Source organism: Rhodnius prolixus, unplaced genomic scaffold, assembly GCF_049639745.1.
Source record: "Rhodnius prolixus isolate KJV_2025 unplaced genomic scaffold, Rpr scaffold_5, whole genome shotgun sequence".
Taxonomy (NCBI): domain Eukaryota; kingdom Metazoa; phylum Arthropoda; class Insecta; order Hemiptera; family Reduviidae; genus Rhodnius; species Rhodnius prolixus.
The window spans coordinates 39,165,021-39,170,859 of NW_027411624.1; the positions used below are offsets into that span (position 1 = coordinate 39,165,021).

Consider the following 5,839-nt stretch of genomic DNA (forward strand, 5'->3'; position numbering starts at 1 on the left):
TTCTTATTTTTTTTAAAAAAGAATTAAAATAAAACCGTTAAAATTACGGAATAAATTGAGTTGGTGAAAAAATAAAAAAATAAGACTATAGAGCAAACAGAAGTATTCGATTTAGTTGTAAAGTTATACATTTATGATTAAGTGTTGCTACCTGGTAGTCATCTCTTCAAGTAATTGATTTTTTAAAATTTTCTTTGTTTCTTTTAATTATCTTCCATCTTGTACTTTTTTATTAATTGTAAATTTTATTAAAACGTGGTATTATGTTGTTACTAACAGATTATAATAGAATTAAGTTAAAATAAAATAGATTTGTATGTTAAATCGCATTTAAATGAGGTTTCCTTCCCAAGTGGTCACACTGTTATCTCAGTTACTTAAGTAGGTAAAGTTCGCAGGGTGGGCGTGGTGGGGCCTTTATATGCTACAATAATTACAACATAAACGTTGGACCGACACTTATCACTCTTACCTCTGATTTTGTTTTCCACGGTAACTTTTTAATTTTTTGAGGTTTATTTGTAATAATAATTTCCTCAATATAAAAAAATGTTCTCTTTTAATCCGAACTAATCACACTAGTTGAGTGTATTCAGGCTCCAAACTTGAAACCTCCATTTATTATTTTTGTGTGCATAAAACAAAGTATTGTACATTAAGTTGTTATTGAGATTCCATGAAACTTTTTCATGGTTAATGTTAGAAGACTGATATAAATATATCCAAATGGAGCGACGAGCGACAGAGCGATCTTCCCTCGGCCAACACTAAAATCGTACTGAATGAAAATTGTCACCTATAGAATAGAATTCCAGTGCTACCTAGTGGTCATCTTTAAAACTAATACTTGCACATGTCCAGGAAGTGTTGGTCTCTGGCGGCGCTTTTCAAAACTACATACATTTCCATATCCAGTAAGTGCTGTTATCTGGTGTCTTTTTCTGCAACTAATTTTTTATTTAATTTATATTTATAAATTTAGGTCCACCTTACACTTACATTAAACCATGTGACATTCTAGATTTATATAGGTTTGTCTTACACTTATAATTTACTTAATTTTTACCGTGTCACATGCAACTTATTTGTTTTCTTTTTGTTGGTCAATCTATCTACTACACATGTGTTTCTATTTATTATTTGGACGACTTATTTTTATTAAAAACAGTTATAACAATTGATAAAGGTCTTTATTGTACGAAAGTTGAATGATTTCTTATTCCAATACAAAGACTAATCCAAAATTAATCATAAAAAAGGTTCTAGTTAAACGATTAAAACTTTGAAAGTTTTCGTGATAGTTCCAAGTCAGTTAAAAATTGTATTTCAGTATAAAATCTAAGTCCCATCAGTACTAACTATTTCCATTTTAATTTGCCGTACTTTTTTGGGCTTTTTTCTGAACATCTATTTCCAAAACTAGCTTATCTAAAGAGTATGATCTAACCCTGGCATGAAAATCGACCTTCAAATAGAAACAACTTCAAATTAATGAATTATTAGTAGAATTAGCAAAGATTTTCATTTTCCCTGTCTTTTCTGAAATTCTGTTTCCAAAAGTAGCCGACCCAATTTGTATAATCATCCATTGGCATAAAAATAAGGAATTTCTACTAAAACTAGAAGAGATTTTCCATTTTTACCCATTTTTTCTAAAATTCCACTTCCAAAACTAGGCGACGTAATGAGTATGATCTATTTCTGGCCTAAAAATCGAACTATAAATGTTAGAAATAAGGAATTTTAATAAAATATTTATTTATAGTACTGAAAAGTAAGAAGTATAGGTTTGAATGTATTTTATTATTTAATATCCAGCTGAAATGGACAGCTCAGTTTGTTCCAACCCTGCCAGCTTGCAGCCTTGTAGTGCAAAGTTTCATCTGAAATGACGATCGCTATGGGCCCATCTTCAAATCCAGCAGCAGGTAAATAATAGGTGATACTCATCCTTTCTGTTATTGAGTATAAAGAAGTCAAGGAAATGTACCTACCACTCAGCCAGTGCAGGCCTGTTGTTCAGGTAGTCTTATCTTTCATGTTTTAATCCATTCTAACAATAAACTAAAACCATTTTTCTGATCATTTTTTCCTTTTAATATGAACAAAAATATAATTTTACTTACGCATTTGTTATATTATTCACTACTTATTGTGAACCACTTATTCATCATTATTCCCAGTGCTTAAAAATAATTACTTTCCAGTACAAATGAAATAAATATTATTCTTGTGTTTTTTGTTATACAAACCCTCCGAATGATATTCAATTCCAGCTTTAAAACTTTTAAGTAGTACGAACGCACTAAACGTAAATTCCCTTTAATGAGTAGTAAATAAATAAATAAAGCCTTTATTCCAAAAAATATCATTCTTTCTTTTTTTTCTTTTCCATTTTGTTCTTTGATTTAATTTATTATTTTATTTAATGAGTAGTACGTTTCATTAATTTTTATTTTATTATTTTTACAAAACGTTTTGCGATTTATTAACATTTTGAATAACACAAATGTAACACCATGTACTCGTAATCTTCCTCACTTATGTTAGTGGGCAAGTGTAGTGCGTGATGGTAATATTACTAAAGTAAGTATACTTTATCATTTTGAACCAAGTTGTACTTTTTTTAAAAAAATTGAACACTCAATGGTTTAATTTGGTTGCTATGAACTTGAACTACTTGATAAAAGATTCACTTAAATAGAAATTGCTCGTATTTCTTTAGTCTTACACAAGATTGAATTTAGTAAAAGTTCATCAGGTAATCTTGTCCATTATTTAGTAAGTTTAAATCATAAAGTAAAACCTTTTTTATAATGATTAATCTTTCCTTTTCAATCAGAATAAGTAGTATTTCTACCTTCATAGAAGAAATGTTGAAGTTAAGGAAAAGTTGTAATGTTAGAGAAATTCAAATTTTATGTGTACTTTTTCGACAAATAAACCTCATTTTCAATAAAATAAAGTATTTTTGAAGATTTAATTCGATAATTGAGAGAGTTAAAGAAAAAGTTCAATTTGTTAATATTTACTGTTAATGTGTCTATTCTGTAGGTGTATTTCAACCACGATTATTAAGCTTACAAAATATATATGGGTGATTTAACTATCGTTTTTCAATCAGTTGATCCCTGTTGCTTTATTATATTTATTTATTTTTAAAAAAAGTTGAAAGGGGAATCGTTTAATTTTATTGGAAAAAAGTTGAGTTCAACAGTAAAATCCTACATTTATTCATTTTTACATTAATTATATACATTATTACATTAGTGTAAATTAAATTCAAATTATCTAATGAGGTTTTAATGTAGTATTTATTTTTAATTTTTTCCAGTGCTTTCTTCCTTGAGCTTATTTCATCTTTGTCAATTTGGAGCCCTGTTAAGCTCAGATTTAACGCGTTATGATTATTTTCAATGGTCTCTCTATACTTCCAGAGTTGATTCGCATCCATTCTATTTCCGACAATAAATTGAACCAGGCAATCAACTAAACTCCATCTGTGAAATTCTTCTGCAGGTACTTTTTATCTATTATTTAATAAATTAAAATATAAAATAAAAAACTAAAAATTTTTCAAGATTATATCTTTCCCTTTGTATCTGAAGAAGAAAAGTTTTATACTTTTGGTTGAAAGAAGGTTTTTAATTTGAATTAACAATCAACAGCTAACGTGCATATAAATTGTGTATCATATTCCAATCACATAAAAAAAATATTTAATTCTACGTATCAATGCTTTACTTTAATTGCAGTCATATTTATTTCATTTTTATGAATTAATTTATGAATTGTTGTAGATGATTTTCCCTATTTATTTTGTTTAATTTTTTTAATTCAAGATCGAACTCAGTAAACACTTTATTTCAATAACATTAAGTAATGTTGATTTTCAGATTAAATATAGCAGATACTGGAATTCAGGATGCAAAACAGTTCATCAATTTAAGTCGAAGTAAAAAACATTTATCCAGTGAAAGTACTAAGGAATCAATTAATAAAACAAGTATGTATTTATTGTAATTAATATGCATCTTTTTATCACAATTATAAGGGTCTAGAGTGTGTGCAAATCAGTCGTATTTACTGATTTTAAATATTTCACATGCACACTCTCATGACTCTCGCGACCATTTTTACTTATTTTTAATCTTTCACACGCACACTCTCACGACTCTGCCGACCATTTTTATTTATGTTCATGCATGCCCACTCTCACGACTCTACCGAACATATTTACTTATATTCATTTTTCACGTGCACACTCTCATTACTCGGCCGACAGTTTTACTTATTTCTTTTACATGTACACTCTCATGACTCTGCGGACCATTTTTACTTATTTTTAATTTTTCACATTGCACATTCTTACGACTCTGATCATGTGAGAGATTGCGACCATTTGAAAGATTAAATATAAGTAAAAATGGTCGGCAGAGTCATTAGAGTTTGCATGTGAAAGATTAAACATAAGTAAAAATGGTTAGCAGAGTCATGAGAGTATGCATGTGAAAGATATAAGTAGAAATGGTCTGCAGAGTCGTGAGAGTGTACATGTAAAAGAAATAAGTAAAAATCGTCGGCAGAGTCATGAGAGTGTGCATGTGAAAAAATGAACATAAGTAAAAATGGTTAGCAGAGTCATGAGAGTGTGCATGTGGAATATTACAAATAAGTAAAAATGGTCGGCAGAGTCATGAGAGTGTGGATGTGAAAAAATGAACATAAGTAAATATGGTCGGTAGAGTCGTGAGAGTGGGCATGCATGAACATAAATAAAAATGGTCGGCAGAGTCGTGAGAGTGTGCGTGTGAAAGAATAAAAATAAGTAAAAATGGTCGCGAGAGTCATGAGAGTGTGCATGTGAAAGATTAAAAAAGTGGTCGGCAGAGTCATGAGAGTGTGCATGTGAAAGAAATAAATAAAAATGGTCGGCAGAGTCATGAGAGTGTGCATGTGAAAGATTAAAAAAGTGGTCGGCAGAGTCATGAGAGTGTGCATGTGAAAGAAATAAATAAAAATGGTCGGCAGAGTCATGAGAGTGTGCAAGGGAAGATTAAAAATAAATAAAAATGTTGGCAGAGTCATGAGAGTGTGCAAGAAGAGCAACGCTTGCCACCTAGTGGAAGTGGCAGTGTACTGTAGCTGTTGTCATGGAGATATGGGCGGCGCATGCCATCTGGTGGGAGTGGCTTTGTACTTTAGCGGTTGTCATGGAGATATGACGCGCCGCCATCTTGTTTCCAGAGGGTATATAAGAAAGTTCGCCGCGCGGGCCGGGCCGGGTGGGGCGAATATTTGCCTTCTGACCGTCGAAGCGACAACATCTCCATAACCATTACACTACATTAAGATTTTTGGAAGAGAAGTGACAGATGTCAAACTAGACGAGATATATATGTTTGGAGCGACGGGCGATATACCCCCCTGCATAACTCAAGTCGTACTGAAGAGAATTTGTTTATGTTTACGTATATATAGAGGACTAGCAGTGCTACCTGGTGGCGAATTTTGGAACTAACTTGTTTATGTTAACGACAGCTGTCAAATTTGTTTGTTTACATACGTAAACAACTGGCAGTACATCCTAGTGGTCATTTTTAGAACTATGAACTGTCAAACTTTCCTATGCACACTCTCCTGACTCTGCCGACCATTTTTACTCATTTTTAAGGTTCACTTGCACACTCTCATGACTCTGCCGACCATTTTTAAGGTTTCACGTGCACACTCTCATGACTCTGTCGACCATTTTTACATAAGTTCATTCTTCTACTTGCATACTCTCATGACGCTCTCTGACGGATTTTTTTTGGAACTAATGTGTTATTTCTGTTTT

At 31.4% G+C, this 5,839-nt stretch overlaps 1 long non-coding RNA gene across 1 annotated transcript; it reads left to right on the forward strand.

Moving 5' to 3' along the window:
• The first annotated feature begins 1,046 nt into the window (after nt 1-1,046).
• On the forward strand, nt 1,047-5,839 carry LOC141458349 (uncharacterized). The gene is made up of 3 exons (XR_012460894.1): nt 1,047-2,023; nt 3,335-3,519; nt 3,897-5,839. It is a non-coding gene; the product is annotated as an uncharacterized lncRNA (long non-coding RNA).